This window comes from Leucoraja erinacea, chromosome 3, assembly GCF_028641065.1.
Source record: "Leucoraja erinacea ecotype New England chromosome 3, Leri_hhj_1, whole genome shotgun sequence".
NCBI classification, from domain to species: domain Eukaryota; kingdom Metazoa; phylum Chordata; class Chondrichthyes; order Rajiformes; family Rajidae; genus Leucoraja; species Leucoraja erinaceus.
Genome location: NC_073379.1, coordinates 14,084,249 through 14,109,838, shown reverse-complemented (window position 1 = coordinate 14,109,838; position 25,590 = coordinate 14,084,249). Strand labels below are relative to the sequence as shown.

Sequence of the window (25,590 nt, the reverse complement as noted above, 5' to 3'; positions counted from 1 at the left end):
GGTGTCAGGAGGCTCCGCGTCCAATAGAGTGGATTGGTGGATGGAGGCAGGAGAGTTAGCCAATGGTGGCGTTGGCTGCATGGGCAGCGTCCAATGGGGTCGGGCAAGGCGAGAGGTGCAGCCAATGAGTGGCGCTGGCTCATGGCAGTGCAGGTAGGGCCGGCAGCTGTTCGCGCAGCTGGCGAGTTCCCAGGGACTTGCACCGAGCGCTTCCAGCTCCAGCAACAGCAACAGCCTGGTTTGCTTCAGCAAGTCGCCGCTTTAGCGAAACCCTTAAGTCAAAGGGGGGAATGTTCTTTATTCTTGTCGTTTAATTTAGTTTAGAGATATGACGTTGGAAACAGGCCGACCAGCGATCCCCGCACACTAAACTAACGCTAGTTCTACAAACACTAGGGACAATTTTTGTAATTATTTTACCGAAGCCAATTAACCTGTAGGAAGGAACTGCAGATGCTGGTGGTTATAAACCGAAGATAGACACACAGAATGCTGAAGTAACTCAGCGGGTCAGACTGGAGAGAAGGAATGGTTGACTTTTCGGGTCGAGACCCTTCTTTAAACTGCAATTAACCTGCACGTTGTGGGTGTGTGGGAGGGAACCGGAGCTCCCGGAGAAACCCCACGGGCGGGGGGCGGGGGGACATACAGACAGCGCCCGAGGACAGGATCGAACCCGGGTTCCTGGAGCAGTCAGGCAGCGCCGCCCTAGTGTTATTGTCCTTACTGCCTGTCCAGTACCCGAGGCACTTACGTACATCAGGTGCAGCTTTAAGGGTGGCGCCCGACTGTCACCGACTCTCTCTAGAATTGGCGGCGGACCAGGGTTTTTTTTTCCTTGTGGGGGAAAGCTCCCTGACAACCGAGCCCCCGCCGCGCCGGTCCCCCCTCCTCGCATCTCTTGTTGTCCAACCGCTCGGTCAGAGCGGCTGACGTGTGCAGCCCTGCCTGCCTGCCTGTGTCTGTCTGACTGTCTCCAAGGCAGGTCCACGTTTTGGGGGGTGTGTGGGAAGGAACTGCAGATGCTGGTTATAAACCGAAGATATAGACCCAAAACGCTGGAGTGAACTCAGCGGGGCAGGCAGCATCTCTGCAAGAGAAGGAATAGAGAGACGTCAAGAAAACAGCCGGCGTGAGTTGGGAAACACGGATGACATGTTGGATCTCTCCTGAGCCGGGACCACAGGAGGAGTTTAGTTGTTCAACACAAAGCTCCTGGGCGGCGATCGTAAGGTTTGGGAGCAGCTGGACTTTGCAGGTAGGTAATCGGGCCCCATCTCACTACTCTAGCACTTTGTGCGGCTCTCACTGAAGCGAAGTTGCTGCAAGGACTCACTCGCCAGCAACGTCGAAACTTACAGTCGTGTTATGTGAACAAAAGTCTCCCCCCCCCCCCCCCTGTTGTTGCAAAACGAAACGTAGGGAGAATATTTGTCGAAAGCAAGGTGCTGGGATATTGGCTCCGTGCTGGATTACCTAATTCTGATGTCGGCGGAGATTGCCTTTAATGAATAATGGATTGTGTTGTCGGCTCGACTGTGGTGGAGGAGCCCCGGCGCTTTGATCAGTGTGACGGGTCGGCATCACACTGGAGGAGACGTGTCAGGCTGGATATTAACATCGTGAAGTCTGCCGGTTTTCACAATTATTCGACACATAATTCCACGCTGTATGACTCTATGATACACCAAACTTCATTTAGACTGATTTTTGTCTCGCAACTTTTCTCTTCATCTCATCTGTGGTTCTGTTCTTTCACCCTCCCGTTCCTCTTACTACTTCGTCTTGTATCCAAGTCTCCTGACTCATTTCCCCTCAACCTCTCGTGGCATTACATTGACACCTATTCTGTTTCATTAGTTCTATCGGAGGGCCAGCCTCATCTGGCCTATTTGATCTGTTTAGTAGTACTTCGTGAGCAATCAGCTCCGCTTATTTATTTTACTCGTTCCTCCTCTCTTAATTCGCCCTCTGCGCATAAGAAATTGCGCTTGCAGTTGAGCGTTGAACAGGTTCTGCCAAACGACGTGCATAAGATGAGGGCTGTTACTTCCACCTCGCCTTTGTCACTGAGTTCTTGTTCGTGTTTGAACCGTGGTTGAAATGTTTTTTTTTTGTTAGCCGAGTGCCTTGGCAGAACTGAAAGAACTGTTGACAATAATCCTGATATTGAATGACGGACGATGGCACTGTTGTCAGCTTGTTGCATCGTGGTTGAGGCTGGGTAAACCCTAGGTTGGATTGGACCCGGTTTAGTGGACGGTAGAGGTTCAGACACTAACTGATTTTGTTCTGGTGCATTGGTCTTGAGCATGGCAACCAGGCCGTTGTCAGGCTGTGAACTCAGCCATTTCTTAACATTACATGAAATGATTTGAAACTCTTCCACGTCATTTTTGCTCATGGTCCATAATCGTTTCTGTTTGGCTTAACATCAGTCAACTATAAAGTTTTTGGAATGATTCTCCACTCAACTTCAATAACTGTTGGTAGCAGGCATTGTATATTTTCACGGCATCACGGCACCAGCCTAAGAAAAACTAAAGGACATTTACTAACCTCCCCCTTTTGTAATTATCTGAATGGTGAATAGTAAATGGTGCCTTATTACCCATAAAATAAAATAAAGTAGCTATTCACATATAATAACAATTTGAAAAATACATTGTGAAGAAGTAACTTGTCAGAGGCAATCTCAAGATTAAAAAACAGTATCAGGCTTTGACTTTGATTGTAGGAAGAGGACAGGAAATGCTTGATGTAAATATTTTTACCATGCACACCCACTTTGTCTCAAACTCTCTGTGTCTGTGTCTGTGTCTGTGTCTGTGTCTGTGTCTGTGTCTGTGTGTGTGTGTCTCTTTCTGTGGTTCCGCTCTTCCAGTCACTGCTTTCCCTCTGTTTCTCTTACTACTTATGGGGAAAATAGGTGCAGGAGTAGGCCCTTCGAGCCAGCACTGCCATTCAATATGATTCATGGCTCATCAACTAAAATCAGTACCCTCCCTGTTCCTGCTTTCCCCCCATATTTCTTTAGCCTAAGAGCTAAATGTAACTCCCTCTTGAAAACATCCAGTGAATTGGCCTCTGTTGCCTTCTGTGGCAGAGAATTCCAAAGATTCACAGACTTAGTCTTATTTGCACTTTGGGCTTTTGTTTTGCACTCACATGGTTCCTTTTTAATATATTAAAATGTATTTTTGTTTATCATGTTATCTATGAGGTCTGTGTTTACAGACCTGTTATGCTGCCGTAAGTTAGAATTGCTTTGTTCTGTTTTCACTACATATGACAATTAAAACACACTCGACTCTTCAACTTTCTTGCATCCAAGTATTGTGACTCAGTTTCCCTCAATCTCTCAAGCCATCATTATGTTGACGTTTAATCTGTTTCATTAGTTCTATCATCGGGCCTGCCTCACCTGGCCTATTTGGTGTGTTTTGTTACGCATATTAATTCTGCGCTATTCTTATTTTGATATCTGATTTTCTCCGAGGTTGCCTTTTGGAGGTGCACACCACTGTGTCTCAGAACATCTAATGATAACCTTTAATTTATAGAGTGATTAAAAGTTGTAATAAGGAAAATGTGCAGAGTCGCATATTATTTACAGATGCTCCTGGATGTAATATTTACCGTGCAGCATCCAGGAGCATCAATTCTTAGCACTTCTAACTCAAACAAACGGTCCCATCAGATTTGGATGGGATAACAGCAAAAATAACCTGAGATTTAAAAATGAATGAAAAAGGAATCTTTAAAATTAAGAGAACATTATTATGGAAGAGATATCGAAATGATCTTCATGAATTGGGGTGGGGTGTAATGACAGAGGGGACTCATTTTGAAGATGATTGGACGGTATTTGTAGTTGTGTAGGAAGAAACTGCAGATGCTGGTTTAAACCAAAGATAGACACAAAAAGCTGGAGTAACTCCGCGGGACATGCAGCATCTCTGGAGAGAAGGAATGGGTGATGTTTCAGGTCGAGACTCTTCACCCGAAATGCCACCCATTCCTTCTCTCCGGAGATGCTGCCTGTTCCGCTGAGAAATGGGTGACGTTTCAGGTTGAGACTCTTCATCTGAGGAAGGGTCTCGACCCGAAATGTCACCCATTCCTTCTCTACAGAGAGCTGCCTGTTCCGCTGAGTTACTCCAAGTTTTTGTGTCTATCTTAGGAAGATATTTGTAGTTTTGGTTTCTGGCTACACATGTACAGCTGAAGAAATTCATTTATATTTACTGGCTTTAAAGTTTTTAACATTTATTTCTGAATTTCGAGTTTCGGAAGTTTTTCCAAATGGACTTCATTGTGAGTGGCAGTTAAAAGCTGACAAGATGCTGTAAGTCTAGTCAAAAAGATAAAGGAAACATATATAAGATTAAGAATCTGAAACTTGATGAGGATCTTGATAAATATGACGGAGGTACAAAATAACTTAAGCATAATATTGGGAGGACTAAAAGAGACCATGAAATATCCTCGACAAGTCGGATGAAGGAGAATCCCAAGGCATTTTTAGACATGTATTAGTAGCAAAAGGTTAGTTGGGTCTAGTGCAGGTCCACCCAAGAACAAAGGAGGACATTTAGGTGTGGATTCACAGGATGTGGGAGAGGACCTTAATGATTACATCACCAAGGAGATGAACCAAGGAGAAAGCAAGGACTACCTGAAATTGGAGGTCATTTTTGACATAGAAGCTAACATTGACTTCTCCAATTTCAGGTTGGCCTTGCTTTCTTCCTCTAACCCCTCCCTTCCCAGCTCTCCCACAGCCCACTCTCTCTGTCTCTTCCTTTCTTCTTTCCCGCCCCCCCCATCCCCTCATCAGTCTGAAGACCCGAAACGTCACCCATTCCTTCGCTCCATAGATACTGCCTCACCCACTGAGTTTCTCTAGCGTTTTTATCTACCTTCGATTGTTTCAGCATCTGCAGTTCCTTCTAAAACAAGCAGAATATGAGGTGCTGTTCCTCCAGTTTGCCTCCCTCTGGCCACATGTAAACTGGAGGAACAGCACCTCGTGGAGGGATATTGACCACGTGCAGGAGATGGGATTAGTCTATTCTTTTGCTGCACTTTACCACGTTAAAGAAAAGTCTCACTGTCTTTGTTCAATTCTTTCTTCTGTATTGTAACCATAAATGGAGAGCAGCTAATTCCCTTATTCTGCTTACGCACGAGACTGTAGATGATGGAATCTAGAGCGAAATAATCTGCTGGATGAACTCTCAGTCAGTTGAGTGGAATCTGTGGTGGTTAAGGGAGGGGAGGGGGAGGGAGAAGAGGTAAAAAACCATTGTTGACATTTCAGGTTGAGAACCTGCATCAGCATCAGCAAAAGTAAAATCATCTGATTTGATTTTTATCTCCTTTGTATATTTATTCTGTTACTTTAAGATTTTAACAACACTTAGGCACTCAGTGTGACCAGCATTCAGCACTCCAAGAGTTAAAGGTAGAGCTTAGGCAGCGGATCAAAAGGAAAATAAAGGGACAATACAATATGTAACATAACACGTCAAAAAGAACACAAGAATAGACTTAATGGGCTGCTATGATGTTGCTAAATTGCTGATTTATTAATTGTAAACCTGGAGACATTGTAAGTTCCTTTGTTAGAAGCACACTCCAGTATATTAGTGCTTGCATAACATTTCACCAGTCACAGTTTAGAATGTGTGAGTGTGGGAGTGAACTGTACATTAGTGACAGAGTTGCTTGCACCCTATGGATTTCTCATTAGTTTGGATAATATTAAAGGATACTGTTACTGTAACAGAAAGATCTGAAGAAGGGTCTCAACCCGAAACGGTCTGAAGAAGGGAATTGACCTGAAACATCAACCATTCCTTTTCTCCAGAGATGCAGCCTGTCCTGTTCAGTTTCTCCAGCATTTTGTGTCTACCTTCCATTTAAACCAGCATCTGCAGTTCTTTCCTACACATAAAGAAAGATCCACTGATTTGGCTTGGAGGAGGCAGGGACACCACCACGTGAGATCAGACTTTATCAGAATGCAGTTATGCTTGTCAGAATCCTCGCATGTCACTGACCCTTATCAATGTCACAATCGTACAGCATAGAAAGGCCCAACTCATTCACGCCGACCAGGATGCCCATCTAAGCTGGTCCCATTTTTGTCTTGTTTGACGTACAACTCTCTAAACCTTTCTTGTCAATGTACCTTTTAAAGGCCAGTCCCACTTACGCAACCTTTACAGGCGACTGCCGGCATCATGTTGGAAATTCAGCAGCGACCAGACAGACTGTAGGCTGTATGGTCATGAGAGGTCTCCTTTAGTCGTGAGAGCTCTCCAAAGAGTCGTAGCATCTTTCTGGTCGCCACTGAATTTTCAACATGTTGAACATTTCGGCGACCTATTACAGGTGCCGGCAGTCACCTGTAAAGGTCGCGTAAGTGGGACAGACCCTATAAAATTTTAGCATTATACCTGCCTCAATCAGTTCCTCTGGCAGCTCTTTCAATATACCCAATATACTCACTAAATGAAAAAATTATTGGGTTCCTATTAATTTTTCTTTTTCCTCTCGTGTTATACTGACTGCCTCAAATTCTTAATTCTCCAACCCTGGGAAAAACACTGTGTGCATTTGCCCTATTGCTGTTCTTCTTGATTTTATGCACCTCTGCAAGGTCACTCCTCAGTCTCTTGCATTCTAAGGAATAAAGTCCTAGCTGTCCCAACCTCCCCTTATTAGTCTGAAGAAGGGTTTCGGCCCGAAACGTCGCCTATTTTCTTTGCTCCATAGATGCTGCTGCACCCGCTGAGTTTCTCCAGCAATTTTGTGTACCTCCCCTTATTACCTATTCCTTAAGTCCTGACAACTTATTTGAAAATCTTTTCTGCACCCTTTCAAGCTTAATGGCATATTTTCTATAGCAGAGTGACCAAAACTGAACACAATCATTGTCTTGTACAACTGCAACATCCCAACTTCTAAACTCCATGCCCTGACTGATGAAGTGTACCAAAAGATTTCTTCTTCACCTTCTCCATGTATGACACCACTTACAGTGAACTATGTACTTTTACTCCTAAGTCCCTCTGTTCCACAACATTCCTCCAAGACCCTGCTGACCACTATGACGTTCTTGGCTTGGTTTGACTTCCCAAAAATGCAACAACTCGCTTTTAATTGAATTATAGTTCATTTGCCATTCCTTGGCAACACTTATCCAGCTGTTCAAGATCCTGCTTTAATTCCTGATAACCTTTTTCATTGTCTACGAAGTCACCTGTTTTAGTGTCATTTGCAAACTTGCTTATCCTGCCTTGCATTCCAAATCGTTGATATAGATGCAAACACCAATGGACCAAGCATTGATCTCTGAGGCACACCACTCATCATGGGCTGGTAACCAGTCTAAGAAACAACCTTTCACCATCACCCTTTGCTTCCTACCATCAAACCAATGATGTATCGTTAACTAGCTCTTCCTGGATCCCAAGGAAGAACTACAAGTATAATATGGTGCAGCATTACCCTAGAAAGTTATTGTTTTAGAACTAGGTGATGGGTGTGAATCATTATGAATTAGGCACATTCCCTTTCTTTTTTGTTTAGCTCTACCTTCTTTGGGTTTTTTTACTTATTTCTTTTCCCTTCCTAAGGCCCTCTTTTCTTTGGGGCCTGTTTTCTTTTCATTTTTCTTTCCTTTTTTTTCTCACATTCTCAAGCAAGCAGTTTACTTAAGCATCTTCATTCATTTAACGCCAACTACTGCAGACTACACTCTACTACTATTCTACTTTCATTCTTCTCTTCTTTCTCTTTTCTCTTTTTCTATTACAGCTTAAAGTTTAAAAAAAAAAGAGAAGTTGTACACAAAATGTATTATGTTGCATATCATGAATAAGATGTACGTACAATGCTTTTAATAAAAATAAATAAATAAAAGAAGGAAGAACTTTGGTGACACAGTGGTGCAACTGTTGAGCTGCTGCCTCACAGTGCCAGAGACTCTGGTTTGATGCTGACTACGGGTGCTGTTTGTGTGGAGTTTGCATATTCTCCTTGTGACCGCATGGGCTTTCTCTAGGTGCTCCGGTTCCCTCCCACATTCCCAAAGACGTGCAGGTTTGTAGGTAAATTTGCCTCTGAAAATTGCCCTTGGTGTGTAAACATAGGATAACATAGAATGGATGTGTGGGTGATCGATGGTTGGCGTGACTCGGTGGGCTGAAGGGCCTGTTTCCACGCTGTATCTCTAAACTAAACTAAACTCGTTGGCGATTAGGAAGGCCAAAAGGAGCCACAAAATAGCTTTGGCAACTCTGTCCTCGAGCCAGTCTTCTCCTTTGCCCACAGACAACCTACTCGAAACAGCTATTGCAAGCTCCCATCTTATACCATCAAAATTTGACTTGCCGCAATTTAAAACTGTGACTCGTGGAGCAGTTCCATAAATATTTTATAACTAATAGAACTATAGTCAATGATTCCAATGTGTTCGGCCATTGATACCTCAGTTGCCCGTCTTGCCATCTTTCCCATCTCTTTCAAAATAAAGCTTGCAGTTTAGGTGTTTTACTAATTTTCTGGTACTGCATATTATAAAAATAGTGAGCACACTAGATTTGGTGAATGATTTTTATAGGCTGGGAAGAATGGGATTCAAAGGTAGACACAAAATGCTGGGGTAACTCAGCAGGACAGGCAGCATTTCTGAAGCGAAGGAATGGGTGAAATTTCGGGTCGCGACTCCTCAGAGTGATGTCAGGGGAGAGGGCGGGACAGAGATAGAATGTAGTCGGAGGCAATAAGACTGGTGGGAGAACTGGGAAGGGGGAGGGGATGGAGATAGTGGGAAAGCAAGGGCTATTTGAAATTAGAGAAGTCAATGTTCATACTGCTGGGGTGTAAGATACCCAAGCGAAATATGAGGTACTGTTCCTCCAATCTGCCCTGGAAATTCCTCCAATCCAGCGCAAATTGGAGGAACTGCACCTCATATTTTGGTTGGGTAGTTTATACCCCAGCGGTATGAACATTGACTTCTCTAACTCCATCCCCTCTCCCTTCCCAGCTCTCTCACCAGTCTTACTGTCTCTGACCACGTTCTATCTCTGTCCCACCCACTACCCTGACATCAGTCTGAAGAAGGGTCTCAACCAGAAACGCCACCCATTCCTTCTCTCCAGAGATGCTGCCCGTCCCGCTGAGTTACTCCAGCATTTTGTGTCTACCTTCGATTTCAACCAGCATCTGCAATTCTTTCCTACACAAGAATGTGATTCATATTTGCAAGTTATACAAGGACAAAATTAAATGGGAATGTTGTGGTCCATTGAGTGGTGGACCTGTGGAACAGGTTATCAGCTTGTGATGAATGCTGACTCCCTCATGATCGTTCAAAAACTGGATCTGTTTCTGATTGGGTTTGAGATCACACATGAGATGTGTATCCTGCAATGTAAATCAGGGCTGGTGTTATGAGTGGTCTATTTTACATTGCATGAGTGCGTTCAAAATAGTTTCTTTCCTTTATTCCCTCATTATTAGCCGTGTATCTTCATTTTTTATTTAGCCTATTCCATGTAATTGTATCAATTATTTTTATAACTATTTTAATATAACAGAACATCCTGAGGTACTTTGTAAGGTTATTATAGACAAAGAACAATAGGTGCAGGAGTAGGCTATCTGGCCCTTCGAGCCAGCACCGCCATTCACTGTGATCATGGCTGATCATCCACATTAGGTACCCCGTTCCTGTCTTCTCACCATATCCCTGGACTCCACTATCTTTAAGAACTCTATCTAACTATCTTGAAAGCATCCAGAGAATTGGCATCCACTGCCTTCTGAGGCAGAGAATTCCCCAGATTCACAACTCTCTAGGTGAAAAAGGTTTTCCTCATCTCCGTTCTAAATGGTCTACCCCTTATTCATAAACTGTGGCCCCTGATTCAGGACTCCCCCAACATCAAGAATATGTTTCCTGTCTCTGGCGTGTCCAATCCCTTAATAATCTTATGTTTCAATAAGATCCCCTCACATCCTTGTAAATTTCAGAGCATACAAGCCCAGCCGCACCATTCTATCAACATATGATATCAATCACCATTTGATACTAAGCCAAATTATGAAGTATTAGTGTAGATACTCTCTAGAATTTAGAAGATTGAGAGGGGATCTTATAGAAAATTACAAAATTCTTAAGGGGTTGGACAGGCTAGATGCAGGAAGATTGTTCCCGATGTTGGGGAAGTCCAGGACAAGGGGTCACAGCTTAAGGATAAGGGGGGAGATGAGAAGAACTTTTTTCACGCAGAGAGTGGTGAATCTCTGGAACTCTCTGCCACAGAGGGTAGTGGAGGCCAGTTCATTGGCTATATTTAAGAGGGAGTTAGATGTGGCCCTTGTGGCTAAGGGGATCAGGGGGTATGGAGAGAAGGCAGGTACGGGATACTGAGTTGGATGATCAGCCATGATCATATTGAATGGCGGTGCAGGCTCAAAGGGCTGAATGGCCTACTCCTGCACATATTTCTATTTTCTAGTTTCTATACAATTATAATATTTAAAGATTGCACTTGTATAGGTACATGGACAGGGAAGGGTTGGAGAGATTTGGTTAGTGGGACTAGCTTAGTTGGGTAACGTGGTTGGCATGAAGGAGATGGACCAAAGGGCTTATTTCTTTTCTAGATAATAATATTTTTATTAGAAGCATATACATATACATATAATAGCAACATTGTTTGCCAATTACATATATACAAAGCTTCTATTTTTTTTGAAAGATAGAGCTGTGGAGAGAAAAAGAAATAAGAGAAAGAAAAAAAAAGAAACTATAAACTAATAGAGGGGAGGGAAAAAACAAAGGGAATTACCAAAAACACAATTTTGGAGAATGGTCTGTAGATTATAAGGTGTAATTATTCATCCAGTCCTGGACTCCAGTTTCAGTCCAGCTTCCGTGTTGAACCAATTTACCTTTTTAGAAAATCAATAAATGGAGACCATATTCTAGCAAATAGTTCTGATTTGTCATTTAAGACTAGTCTAATTTTTTTCCAAGTGTAAGGTCTCAGACATTCCCGTAATCCACATTTTAATTGTGGGGCTTGTTGGATTTTTAGTATTAATTTTCTCCCAATTATTATACTATAATCAAGAAAATGTGTTTGATTTATTGTAAGTTTTATACTTAGTTCTGATATTCCTAATATTATTAGTTTTGGAACAGGATCCAATTGAGTATTAACAACTTCAGAAATAATTAAAAAAATATCTGGGCTTATTTCTATGCTGCTTAGTTCCGACTGACCAAAAGCTTGGTCAAAACATTAGATTATAAAGAAACACTAGAAGCTGCACCTGGAGGAACTTGGTGGGCCAGGCAGCATCTGTAGAGGGAAAAGATAGATGACATTTCATGTTGCGACGCTTCAGTCAGGAGAAGGGTCCTGACCTGGAACGTAATCGGTCCATTCCCTCCACAGATTCTGCCCGATCCTCCAGCTGTTTGATTTTTACATTTGAGGTGTTTTCATGGAGAAAAAGGAGTTAAAGGTCTGGAGATGTTCTGGGAGACAATTCTACAGTTGTGTCCCTTAGGCTGCAGGCATGATCACGGTGGTGGAATAACTAACTTTGAGATGATTAAGAGGCCAGAATTGAAGGAATGCAGATATATTGGAGAATTGTGGGACTGGAGATTTCAGATAAGGGGGAGGCAAAGCAATGGAGACGTTGCAAGATAAAGATGGGAATTTTATTTGCTTACTAAGAAGACAATGTCAGTTGGCAAACTATGAGGTGACGGGTGAAAGGGCTTGTGGTCTGTGTCATTGACCAACTAATATCAACCATTTATTTATTATGGGAAAAATTCTTGTTTGGGACATGCAAATCTTGTTTGCGGAGCCAATTTAGACAACATTCACTATAAATTATGTACATCAGTACAAGAAGAATTCTGGTAACACATGAAAGTAAGACAATTTTTCAACTCCACCATCCATTTCCTTTGGGGTTTTTTTGTGTCTGAGCCTATGTTAAACTACAAATTCCTGTTTAAATGTTGTATTTTTTTAAACATGCAAGAATAATTTCAAGTTCGCAAGGTTTCCATAAATAACGTTGACATGCCTCTCAAGTACTAGTGGAAGAAATATGACGCGATATTACTTTATCAGTTGTACATGATAAACATAATTCCAATTTTGTTCTGAACTACTAAACTTGCAATTGCAGCACTTTATTTTAGTTATTACAAAACAGCAAGGAAACTTAATATCAAAAGGAAAGACATTTCTGCTTTTATACTTGGCATCATCTTTGTGTAGTGTTGTGTAATGCCAGCTAATAGACAATAGACAGTAGGTGCAGGAGTAGGCCATTCGCCCCTTCGAGTCAGTCAATGTGATCATGGCTGATGAATTGGAGGTAAGGTCGTCTACTATAAACTTGCACCAGTGACGTTTATAGCAAAGCAAAGTTTATGCACAGAATCATTTCAGAAAATATCTGCACGGCCATACCAAACCGATCATGTATAACCAAAACTGAAAAGAGCTATATACTTTTACATACTTTTTAGTACTTTTACTGTGAATTCTCCTGAGATCACAGCAAAAATTTTTTCCAGTGAAATGCAATGAGCATATAAAGTTGCATCCATATTATGAACATCGACTCGATTCTAGTCACAGCAATGGAGTGTTCAGGCTTGATTGCTGAGGTAATGACCTAATGCTCTCCATTCCCCTGGGAATAAGGCTGCAGGTATCTGCAGCAGCCTTTAGCTATGAAGAACAACGAAGCAAGTCATGTTAAGCTGAGCTAATTACCATTGGACAAACGTGATGGTGGAATTTGACATCCTCTCTGGCAGAATCAATAACTTCTTAGTCAAGCCAGTGTTCTTTTCCAGTTGGCTCCAAGTCAGTTTACAAGCCAACGAATTAAAGGTGGGTGGGGTTCCTTCTGGAAAAATGGGGTGAAGTACTTTGGTATAATTTGGCATTAAGATGGTACTCGACTTCATGGTTAAATCCAAATATACATTGGGGATTCCCTAAGATTGGTCAGCCTGAGATCTTTAGCTGAGGGAAGTAGATTTTCTTAGAGGGAGGGAACCTCCAATTGTAAGTAAATCATGTATTCACATTGACCTACCGGTAATTCTGCTACTGGAACAGATTAGGAACACGAGCAATTTATCAGTTACATAGAAAGGCTTCCGTTCTCATCCACCACCATAATTACAACTTTAACAACTCGGGGAAAGATTTAATGGCCTTGAACTAAATTGATTCCCATTCAACTTGTTCATGAAAATTTAATGTTTAAGAAGGAACTGCAGATGCTGGAAAAACAAAGGTACACAAAAATGCTGGAGAAACTCAGCGGGTGCAGCAGCATCTATGGAGTGAAGGAAATGGGTTTCCTTTTGTGGTTTGTGCAGAAATCTAGGGTTACGGCCCGAAACGTTGCCTATTTCCTTCGCTCCATAGATGCTGCTGCACCAGCTGAGTTTCTCCAGCATTTTTAGGTACCATGAAAATTTAATACTGCTGGCAAATGATCTTTTTTTGTAAAAAATGTTGGTTTATCAAGGAATTTTCTTGTTTTTGTGACAAACCAAAAATAGTTTTACTTTGGAGAAGAAAGCGATAAATGAACTTTATTCATTATTCATAATGCAGATTTCCTGTGAAGGCGATGGTAAATGAGTGGTTTGTGCAGAAATATTTTGCTTTGGGGTTTGGCAGGATATTTCATCGGCAGGGTACAAGCCTTGTCTTGAGTTAGGTTTATGGGTTGCCATTAAGTGTGCAGTTTTTTTCTTTGATTGTTATTTTTGGGACTGTTGTTCCAGCAGTAAACATTTTAAAGTTAACACATTTGTACTGTTCAAAATCCAATACTAATTTCCATTATTAATGCAGGTGCAGCATCCCTGATCTTTTTTTATGTACCCAGTACTAGCAACAGTTTGTTTAATGTGGTTTGCATTATTTCTTTTCTAGAAACTATTGAACGGGATGTCATCTTCTTAAGTAGTTCCTTGCATAAAACGATAACGGGTCCATTCCAGTTTTGTGGGTTCTGAATTAGCTCCTTAGGCACGGACTCTAAACAGATTGGGCAGGAGATATCTATTGGAGTAGGTGATTTTCTTTTTTTGAGGAGGTGAGCTCCTTCACCTTTTACTTTGAAACATAGAAACATAGAAAATAGATGCAGGAGGAGGCCATTCGGCCCTTCGAGCCAGCACCGCCATTCATTGTGATCATGGCTGATCGTCCCGTATCAATAACCCGTGCCTGCCTTCTCCCCATATTCCTTGACTCCACTAGCCCCTAGAGCTCTATCTATCTCTCTCTTAAATCCATCCAGTGATTTGGCCTCCACTGCCCTCTGTGGCAGGGAATTCCATAAATTCACAACTCTCTGGGAGAAAAAGTTTTTTCTCACCTCAGTCTTAAATGACCTTCCCTTTATTCTAAGACTGAGGCCCCTGGTTCAGGACTCAGCCAACATTGGGAACATTTTTCCTGCATCTAGCTTGTCCAGTCCTTTTATAATTTATAATTTTATATGTTTCTATAAGATTCCCCTTCATCCTTCTAAACTCCAGTGATCTCTCATGCACTCTAACTTTGATATCTCATGAGCTCACGATGCATGGCCGTTAGGTTCTGGATAGCTTGAGATCCGAATGCTTCTTCTCCCCTTTGAACAGTTATGGGTTTCCAGGAGTTCATGGGAATGTTGCAGTTTTGTTTTCCAAAGAGACTTTGTGAAAATCCTTTAATTGGTTCCACTGTCCATGTGATATTCTTTTCCCATGACAACATTCAGAAAAGAACCCCCTGTTTGGGGAGTTGGGTACATGAATGGCATAACCTGGTGACTGGAACTGAAATGGTGCAACTGGGGCCTTGATGCTGAAGATGTTGGTGGTGTGAAAAAAACTGTTGACTCGCTTATCCTTGCAGTGAATGTTTATGCTTTGCAGAGGCCGCATTGGTAGAATCTTTCCGGTGCCTTGAAGTGCCTGCAGTGGATAGTTCAGGCTTCAGAACATAGTTCATAGCAGCAGGAGGAGGTCATTTGCACTTTCCCTTGCCCCAGACTCTCAATCTGAAGAAGGGCCTCCACCTAAAACATCATCCATTCTGCATTTCCTTCCTACACATTTGCACCTTACCTCATTTAAAAAAGGACAAACTGGTTCATTGGATGCAATTTGCCTTTTAAAAATCCCAGCTGGGTTTCCATGTATGGACTGATACGTTTCTTCTTTCTATACTTCCTTCTCCTCTATATTTAACATCCATCCGACCAACTCTCCCTCCCTCCCCCACCAAAACTGCAGGGATATTGACAGAATCTGTTTTTATTGGTTATAAAACTGATAATGAAATACAAATGACGGAATTTGACCATGCAGAAGTCTGCTTCTCGTTCCGATTATTGGCACTGATCTTCCTCTTCCTTACTATTTCCATGTACCTAGAAAATGTCATGGATTACCCTTTGTACTCGGCTTGTACTAACTAGAATTTAGAAGATTGAGGGGGGACCTTATAGAAACGTACAAAATTGTTAAGGGGTTGGACAGGCTAGATGCAGGAAGATTGTTCCCGATGTTGGGGAAGTCAAGAACAAGGGGTCACTGTTTAAGGATACGGGGGAAGTATTTTATCTTCTATGTGCTCATTTCTATTCCGTTCTCTTGCCCATTGCCTTTTATTTCCCTTTATATTCACCTCTCTGTTTACCATATTCAGTCTGGCTCAGTCTGGCTCAAAGTGGAAATAAATATTTACCTGATACGAGTCATTGATTCATGGTGTTTTGGTTGCATTATCTTCTTGACTTTGTCTGGATTTGGTTTTCTGACCTTCGTTATACATTTGAGACTTTGGGGTGTAGTGCAGAAGTGCAACCACCTGTGGGGACAGGAGCTGTATTCTAATCCATGAGGGTAACGTAGAAACTATATGAAAAATGTAGGAACATTTTGTTTGGTGTTTAAATATTCTTTCAAGCATAATTTTAGCCCAACCTATCTGTCACATTATTACTCTAGAGGATATTGTATGTATATTATTTATATTGCTCTTTAGTTTAAAAACATCAGTAAATATCATTTATCTAAGGAGCTGAAAACTGCAACACCTTTCTGTCCTTGTAATTTCTCAAATTACTCAGGAATGCTGTTGGGTGTAAACTGTATTTGATGTGAACACAAAGGCAAACAAATGCATGTTATGGCATCTTGAAGACTTTAAATTTAGTCATCCTACAAATACGTGCCTTTTAGAAACATAGAAAATAGGTGCAGGAGTAGGCCATTCGGCCCTTCGAGCCTGCACCACCATTTAATATGTTCATGGCTGATCATCCAACTCAGTATCCTGTACCTGCTTTCTCTCCATACCCCCTGATCCCTTTAGCCACAAGGGCCACATCTAACTCCCTCTTAGATATAGCCAATGAACTGGCCTCAACTACATTCTGTGGCAGAGAATTCCAGAGATTCGCCACTCTCTGTGTAAAAAATGTTTTTCTCATCTCAGTCCTAAAAGATTTCCCCTTTATCCTTAAATCCTTAATCCTTAGGACATATAGTGTGAAAAAAGTGACATTATTGTCATTAAAAGTGCCTATTATTTCTGATATTTTCAGATATTATTTAGATAGTTTTAGTCAATTACTGGTAAAATGCCAACTAATTTAGTTACTGTTTGGTGATTTCTAAGGCAAGGCCTCTTACCAATATAATGTTTGGAATTTCACTGCAAAAACTTATGAATTTTTATAATTAATTTGCTTCAAACAAAAGAATATCAGAATATTTGGATTTATAGAAGCATTCATTCATGTACCATAATCTAGGCCCAAATCTCTGTTCTCTGTCAATTCCTTTTAAACTCTTCTCAAAAGCACGAAACTGGCCGATTCTTGGTCATTTATATGAATATTTCCTGCTTTGGCTCAGCATTAGTTTGTGTCGGAGCAACCTGACTGCCCAGGAACAAAGGAGATTATAAAGAGTGGACAATGCTACCCGATCCATCACGGATACTGATATCCCACCATCGACGTGATCTGTAAGAGGCCCTGTTGCAAAAAGGCAGGCAGCCAGCATCATCAAGGACCCACACCACCTTGGTAATGCTTGCATTTCACCCCTGCCAATGGGAAGATATAGGAGTCTGAAATCTCTTAACATCCAGATTCAGGAACAGCCTCTTTTCACCAAGCATTAGGCCATTGAACCCAGTCAACTCTAACTAAACTGCAAAGTGCCTGGGTTGCACTAGGAACTTTGGGCTTTGTTTTGTTTTTGCTTTATATTGAATTCTTTATTCATTGACCTTTATTTTGTGTGTAGTGTTATCTATTGAAAACTATATTTATAAACCTGTTGTGCTTCTGCTGCAAACAAGAATATCATTGTTCCATGTTGGGTCTTGACTTATATTTATTTATCAACAGTTATATAATATCAGTAGATCATCAAGGAAATATCTATGCCTCCTTTACTTTATATTTTATGAGTAATACATAATATTTAGATTACATAGATTACACAGAACATAGGTGCAGGAGGAGGCCATTCGGCCCTACGAGCCAGCACCGCCACTCATTGTGATCATGGCTGATCGTCCCCTATCAATAACACGTGCCTGCGTTCTCCCCATATCCCTTGACTCCACTAGCCCCTAGAGCTCTATCTAACCCTCTCTTAAATACATCCAATGATTTGGCCTCCACTGCCCTCGGTGGCAGGGAATTCCATAAATTCACAACTCTCTGGGAGAAAAAGATTTTTTTCTCACCTCAGTCTTAAATCACCTTCCCTTTATTCTAAGACCCTGGTTCTGGACTCACCCAACATTGGGAATATTTTTCCTGCATCTAGCTTGTCCAGTCCTTTTATAATTTTATATGTTTCTATAAGATCTCCCCTCATCCTTCTAAACTCCAGTTGGTTTCCAAACTAAACATTTGGTTTGAATCATACTCTACAGTTACACAAGATTTTCCAAATAATGTATAAATTGTGCTATTATTTGCAATCAATGTCTTCCTAATCTGATGTGAATTAAGATATCCAACAGGCAATTCATTGATTTTTATCATATTCATTGATTTTACCTGCAGCCATTTGTTTGTTCACTGCAGGGTTTTATTAAAAGAAACCACAATTTTCTTTATATTATCAAGGAAAATAAATGATTGATAATGAATGGAAATAGCATTGCTGTTACGGAGAATGAAGAAAAAATAAATGATCATCAGAAAACATAAATCATCAATTTGTTAACCTCACCTTTATCTGCATTACACTACATTTGCCGTGCTCATTGCCCAATCACCCAACCTATCCATGCTACCCTGCAGCCTCATAGCATCCTCCTCGCAGCTCGCACAGCTTCGTGTCATCTGCAAACTTGGAAATGTAACATTTAATTCCTTCGTCTAAATCGTTAATATAACTCGTTAACTTCCTGACTCGTACTTCTCTCGTACACTCCAACAAATAAGCCTTCTTTACCATTCTTTCTATTTACGTTGCCACTTTCAGGGAGCTATTGGCTTGGACCCAAAGGTCCCTCTGTATATGCTGTTAAGGGTCTGTTCATTGTATACATTTTGCCTTCATTTCCATCTCCTAAGTGCAAAGTCATGTTCTTGTCCTGATGAAACTTTGTCTGCCTTGTGATCTACATCTGTCTATATCATATAACAGCCTTCTTCACTGTCTGCAACACCATTTTTTTTTTGTGTCGTTTGCAAACTTGCTGAACAACCCATCTACTTTTGCGTCCAAGTCATGATGTATATCACAAATACTCGGGTAAGGAGAGAAAAATAATAAGGTGTGATCCCGTGCAAAATTGATTTTTTAATTTATTGTCGACCAGCGATCCTCATACACTAACGAGCACTATCCAACACACTAAGGACAATTTACAATCTTTACTGAAGCCAATTAACCTACAAACCTGTACTTTGGAATGTGGGAGGAAACAGGAGCACCAGGGGAAAACCCATGTGGTCACAGGGAGAGCATACAAACTCTGCACAGACAGCACCTGTGGTCAGCATTGAACCTGGGTCTCTGGCGCTGTAAGGCAGCAAACTCTTGATTCAGGAGAGAATGAGGGAAGAGGATGAATGAGTATATTTTCAGCAATCAGTTCAACAGCACTGCAGGCTGCAGACTCGGGAACAGGTGACCAAATGGTGGCCAGCAACCCATGGGAGTTGGGGCATGCAGATAACAACGTTGCCCCTCTGTGGGGCACTGCACCTGGATCAAACAAGGCATTGCTTTGTCCAGCCTGAGAGACTGAAGCAAATCAGTTTGTTGTCTGATCATCATGCAATGTTCATAACTATTCATAACAACATACAAAGTTCATATGACACGCTGGTCAACCTGAGGAGCACTTTCAGCAACAGATTGGTTCCACCAAGATGCAGTACAGAACGCCACAGGAGATCCTTTTTACCCTGTGGCTATCAAATTGTACAACTCCTCCCCCTTCAGTCATGGGGTAGACTGACCCCCCCCCCCCCCCCCCCCCCCCCCCCCCCCATCCGCCCCCACCTCCCAATCTTTGCACCACCTCCCAATCACTTTCCAATCCTGTCAATATTTTAATGTTTCATGTGTTCTTGTGTTGTTGGCAGATCAATTTCCCAGCTGGAATAAATAAAGTTATATCGTGTTGTACAACAATCCGATTGTCGTGCATTGTTTCCACGTACGGGGAGAATCACAGGTAGTGTGTTGGGAAGGCTTGCAACTATGTGAAGGAAAGATGAAGCTTATTTGAATAATGCCTGGTGCGGTTGATAAACTGTGCAATAATGCAAATGATGTGGTTGATAAACTCTGGTGACTGAAGGTGTATTCTGTTACCCGGATCAGGGGCGGTACAGTGGCGCAGCTGGTAGAGCAGGTGCCTAACACTGCCGGAGACCCAGGTACGATTCCGTGCTCTGCTGCTATCTGTGTGCAGTTTGCATGTGCTCCCCGTGACTGCGTGGGTTTCCTCTGGGTGGTCCGTTTTCCTCCCACATCCAACAGATGTGTGTTTGTTAATTATTCGCTGCAAAGAAGCAGTACAGAGAAGGTTCTCCAGACTGATTCCAGGGATGGCAGGACTTTCATATGAAGAAAGACTGGATAGACTCGGCTTGTACTCGCTAGAATTTAGAAGATTGAGGGGGGATCTAATAGAAATGTACAACATTTTTAAGGGGTTGGACAGGCTAGGTGCAGGAAGATTGTGCCCGATGTTGGGGAAGTCCAGAACAAGTGGTCACAGTTTAAGGATAAGGGGGAAGTCTTTTAGGACCGAGATGAGAAAAACATTTTTCACACAGAGAGTGGTGAATCTGTGGAATTCTCTGCCACAGAATGTAGTTGAGGCCAGTTCATTGGTTATATTTAAGAGGGAGTTAGATGTGGCCCTTGTGGCTAAAGGGATCAGGGGGTATGGAGAGAAGGCAGGTACAGGATACTGAGTTGGATGATCAGCCATGATCATATTGAATGGCGGTGCAGGCTCGAAGGGCCGAATGGCCTACTTCTGCACCTATTTTCTATGTTTCTATGTTTCTAAATTGCCCCTAGTGTGTAGAGAGTGAATGTGAAAGTGGGATAACATAGAACTTGTGATGAGCAGGTGATCGATGGACAGCATCGTCCCGATGGGCTGCAGCTTTCAATCAATTAATTTGTGTGAAGTCACTAAGCTTCATGTAGCATGACAACTGTCCTGTCCCTCCCCCATCATAGAGCCACTTCCCCATTGACAACTTCTCTACCCAGGAGCGCTGACTATTTAAGCTCTGTGATATTCTCCAGGCAGATGTCATGAGGAAGGGTGTGCCATAACCTGGATCATCAATAGTTAATTTTTCCTATTGAACTCCACAAGATATCTGTGTCTTCTTCTTCTTGTGTATGGCGTGCACAGCCTAAAGTTGTAGGACAACTTGTTCTATTTGATCTTATTTGATTGTGCACGCTGGGTTGATTGCATTCGTCGAAACAAGGCGGACCAAGTGAAGGTTGCAATCTTCCACCCCATCTGTGTCCATTTGCTTCAATACCTTGTCTTCCGTTTGCTTTGGGACATTTCCAAAGCCATCTGTTCCGAACAGACTCCAAAACCCCAACGATATGCCAGAAAACTGAAGACCATGCTTGTACTGCCACACCTTTTTGGGAGTAAATTTGCTGCCAACTCTGTTCCAGCCACATTGAACTTTCAGTTTAGGAAATGAAGGCAGGATTTAAACAGTCCAGACAAGCTTACACAGGTGTTAGCCACTCACAAGGACTGGCATCCTGTTCATAATCTAGCCAAAGAACAGATTGACTCTACTGTCTTGAATGGGCAGGATAAAGGTGGTTTGATGTATAGATTACACTGTTAGGATGCAAAACAATCTTGCATTACGATCCCTGTGCCTGAACTAGAGGCTAATGAATATGGATCCCTTAAAATCTGGCAGTCATGATATATAACTAATTAAATACCATTTTTTTATTTTGTGACACGAAACAAAAGACGGATTTGTTTCTCTTGCTAGATGACTAATCTTTGGTGTTGGTATTGGCATAGTTAAAAAGGTTGATCCAACCACACTGCTAAAATATATGAAGGAACTGCAGATGCTGGTTCATATCGACATTACTCCACCATTTTGTGTCTATCTTCGGCTAAAATATGTTGTTTTACAACCATATTGCAGGTTTAATTTTGACAGTGAGGAAAAATAAATTGCTGTCGGTGGATCACTTAAGATGTACTGGTGATTGTTGGGCAATCACCAGTACATTGTTATGGAATACCCTGCCACAGAGGCAGTGGAGGCCAAGTCACTGGATGGCTTTAAGAGAGAGTTAGATGGAGCTCTAGGGGCTAGTGGAGTCAAGGGATATGGGGAGAAGGCAGGCATGGGTTATTCATAGGGGATGATCAGCCATGATCACAATGAATGGCGGTGCTGGCTCGGGGCCGAATGGCCTCCTCCTGCACCTATTTTCTATGTTTCTATGTAACACGGTGGTGCAGCTAATATCGTCACCATCTCTTGATCGTGAATGTGGAGTTTGCACATTTCCCTTGTGACTGCATGGGTTTCCCCTATGGCCCAGGAACACCGGGGCTGCAGGGGTTAAAGATCGGTGGAAGGAGAGATTGTGCGTGCGCTCGCTGGCTTTGCAGCGCAGAGTGGAGCGGGACAGAGTCGAGTCTGTGCTGGTGCCAAGACTGTCCATCCTTGGGCTGTGCCTCCAGTGTCCCGCCGGTGTCAGCTGACAGAAACCCGAGAAGGAGAGGAGGTTGAAGAAGTTCTTTCAAACAAATTCCCCCTCCTTCCCCACCTCATCCCGATCCAATGGGAGAAGCCGGAGACTCCCGCCTGGAGAAGCGAGTGATTGATAGCAAGCCTCCGGCCACCGTGCAAATCCCGCAGCCACTGTTGTCCTCGGTGTCTCACACGCTCACACCTCGATGCACAGACGCACATGCCACACGCACAGGGCTGGCTTCAGCTGCCCGAAGCAGGAGCCCATCTCCCAGGAAAAGCTCTTGTTGTGATTCCTGAGGTGAACTCCCTCGGGTAGACTGAACTTCAGGAGCGTTGAGTTTACAGCGAGAACTGGAGGATCTCCCCTCCACTCACACGGGGCCCGACCCCAGTCGGCAGCGCAACTCTCTCTTGAAAGCATCCAGAGAAGCTGCCTCCATCACCCTCTGAGGCAAAGATTTCCACAGACTCACCACTCTCTGTCAGAAAAAGTGTTTCCTCATCTCCGTTCTAAATGGCTTACACCTTATTCTTAAACTGAGGCCCCTGGTTCTGGTCTCCCCCAACATCAGGAATATGTCTCCTGCCTCTAGCGTGTCCAAGCCCTTAACAATCTTTTCTGTTTCAATGATATACCCTCTCATCCTTCTAAACTCCAGAGTGTACAAGCCCAGCTGCTCCATTCTCTCAGCATATGACAGACCTGCCATCCCGGGAATTAACCTTGTAAACCTACGCTGCACCAATAGCAGAATATCCTTCCTCAAATTAGGGGACCAAAACTGCACACAATACTCCAGGTGTGGTCTCACTGTACAACTGCAGAAGGACCTCTTTGCTCCTATATTCGATTCCACTTGTTATAAAGGCCGACATGCCATTTGCTTTCTTCACTGCCTGCTGTACCTGCATGCTTACCTTCATAGACTGATGTACAAGGACCCCGAGATCCCATTGTACTTCCCCTTTTCCCAACTTGACGCCATTGAGATAGTAATCAGCCTTCCTGTTTTTGCTACCAAAGTGGATAACCTCACATTTATCCACATTAAACTTAATCTGACATGCATCTGCCCACTCCCCCAACCTGTCCAAGTCGCCCTGCATTCTCATAGCATCATCCTCACAGTTCCCACTGTCACCCAGCTTTGTGTCTTCTGCAAATTTGCTAATGTTACTTTGAATCCCTTCATCCAAATCATTGATGTATATTGTAAATAGTTGCGGTCCCAGCACTGAGCCTTGCGGTACCACACTAGTCACTGCCTGCCATTCTGAAAGGGACCCGTTAATCCCTACTCTTTGTTTCCTGTCTGTCAACCACTTCTTTATCCAGGTCAGCACTCTACCCCCAATTACATGTGCCCTCATTTTGCTCACTAATCTCCTATGTGGGATCTTATCAAATGCTTTCTGAAAGTCCAGGTACACTCCATCCACTGGCTCTCCCTTGTCCATTTTCCTAGTGACATCCTCAAAAAATTCCAGAAGATTAGTCAAGCATGATTTCCCCTTCGTAAATCCATGCTGACTTGGACCAATCCTGTTACTGCTATCCAAATGTTCGGCTATTTCATCTTTTATAATTGACTCCAGCATCTTCCCCACCACCGATGTCAGGCTAACTGGTCTATAATTCCGTGTTTTCTCTTTCCCGCCTTTCTTAAAAAGTGGGATAACATTAGCTACCCTCCTATCCACAGGAACTGATCCTGAGTCTATGGAACATTGGAAAATTATCACCAATGCATCCACGATTTCTAGAGCCACTTCCTTAAGTACCCTGGGATGCAGACCATCAGGCCCTGGGGATTTATCAGCCTTAAGTCCCATCAGTCTATCCAACACCATTTCCTGCCTAATGCGGATTTCGTTCACTTCCTCTGTCTCCTCAGATCCTCTGGCCACTACTATATCAGGAAGATTGTTTGTGTCCTCCTTAGTGAAGACAAATCCTGCTGTACTCACTCTATACTCATGAATGCGTAGCCGGTCATAGTGTGAACTCCATCATCAAGTTCACTGACGACACCATTGTTGTGGGACGTAGCACTGATGGGGATGAGTTAGAGTATAGAAAATAAATCGAGCGACTGTCCATATGGTGCCAGCACAATAACCTGGCCCTCAACACCAGCAAAACCAAGGAACTGATTGTGGACTTTGGAAGAAATAGGATGGGGACCCACGGTCCCGTTTATATCAATGGGTCGACGGTTGAAAGGGTCAAGAGCTTTAAATTCCTGGGCGCGCACATCTCTGAAAATCTTTCCTGGTCCGAGAACACTGATTCAATTATTAAGAAAGCACATCAGCGCCTCTACTTCCTGAGAAGATTACGGAGAGTCGTTTTGTCAAGGAGGACTCTCTCTAACGTCTACAGGTGCACAGTAGAGAGTATGCTGACCGGTTGCATCGTGGCTTGCATCAAAGCAAGAATTTCATTGTCCTATCTGGGACACATGACAAAAAACTCTCTTGACTCTTGACTTGACTTGAGATATCCACTGACTTGACCTCCACAGCCTTCTGTGGCAAATAATTCCACAGATTCGCCACCCTCTGACTAAAGACATTTCCCCTCATCTTCCTAAAAGAACATCTTTCAAGTCTGAGGCTATGACCTCTAGTCCGAGACTCTCCCACTAGTGGAAACATCCTCTCCACATCCACTCAAACCAAGCCTTTCCCTATTCGGTATGTTTCAATGAGGTCCCCCCTCATTCTTCTGAACTCCAGCGAGTACAGGCCCAGTGTCGACAAACACTCATCATAGCTTAATCTTCTCATTCCTGATGTCCTCATTCAGGAAAGTGTGTAAAAAGGCATGCAATGCCTACTTGGTAGCATAATACACCATTTTACCATGCAAACAGTGGTCATGACTGAAGGGTAGTGGGTTGTTCTGCTGTCAGACTGATGCCATGCCTAGACTGTCTAGACTGATGCCATGCAATCTGAGGTGGCCATCTTGACTCGGGTCATTTCTTTTTTTAAATATATTTTTTGTTGCCTATTGTTGTTCTACCCAGCTGTGCAACCCCAACCCAGTGCCCCTCAGATCTCTTCATTATCGTCTTGTTCTCTTTCTGCACACCCCACCTCCAAAGCTATGTTTTCCTGTCCCCTCACCTTAATATGTTCCTCTCTCCATCACTTGCACCACCACTGCCCCGTCTCTGCTTAACAGCAAATGTTCTATTTACTCTCGACTCTCTGCAGTGTCAAGAGATTGCAGAGGAGATGCTTTTT

General features: G+C 42.8%; 1 protein-coding gene across 1 annotated transcript in view; it reads left to right on the top strand.

Annotated features, from left to right (window-relative positions):
* The first annotated feature begins 786 nt into the window (after positions 1-786).
* LOC129695309 (rho guanine nucleotide exchange factor 28) overlaps positions 787-25,590 on the top strand; it is a 91,655-nt gene continuing 66,851 nt past the window's right edge. Inside the window, exon 1 of the mRNA XM_055632139.1 lies at positions 787-1,258. The gene's annotated coding sequence lies outside the window, so the exon portion shown is untranslated. The remainder of the gene's footprint in view (positions 1,259-25,590) is intronic.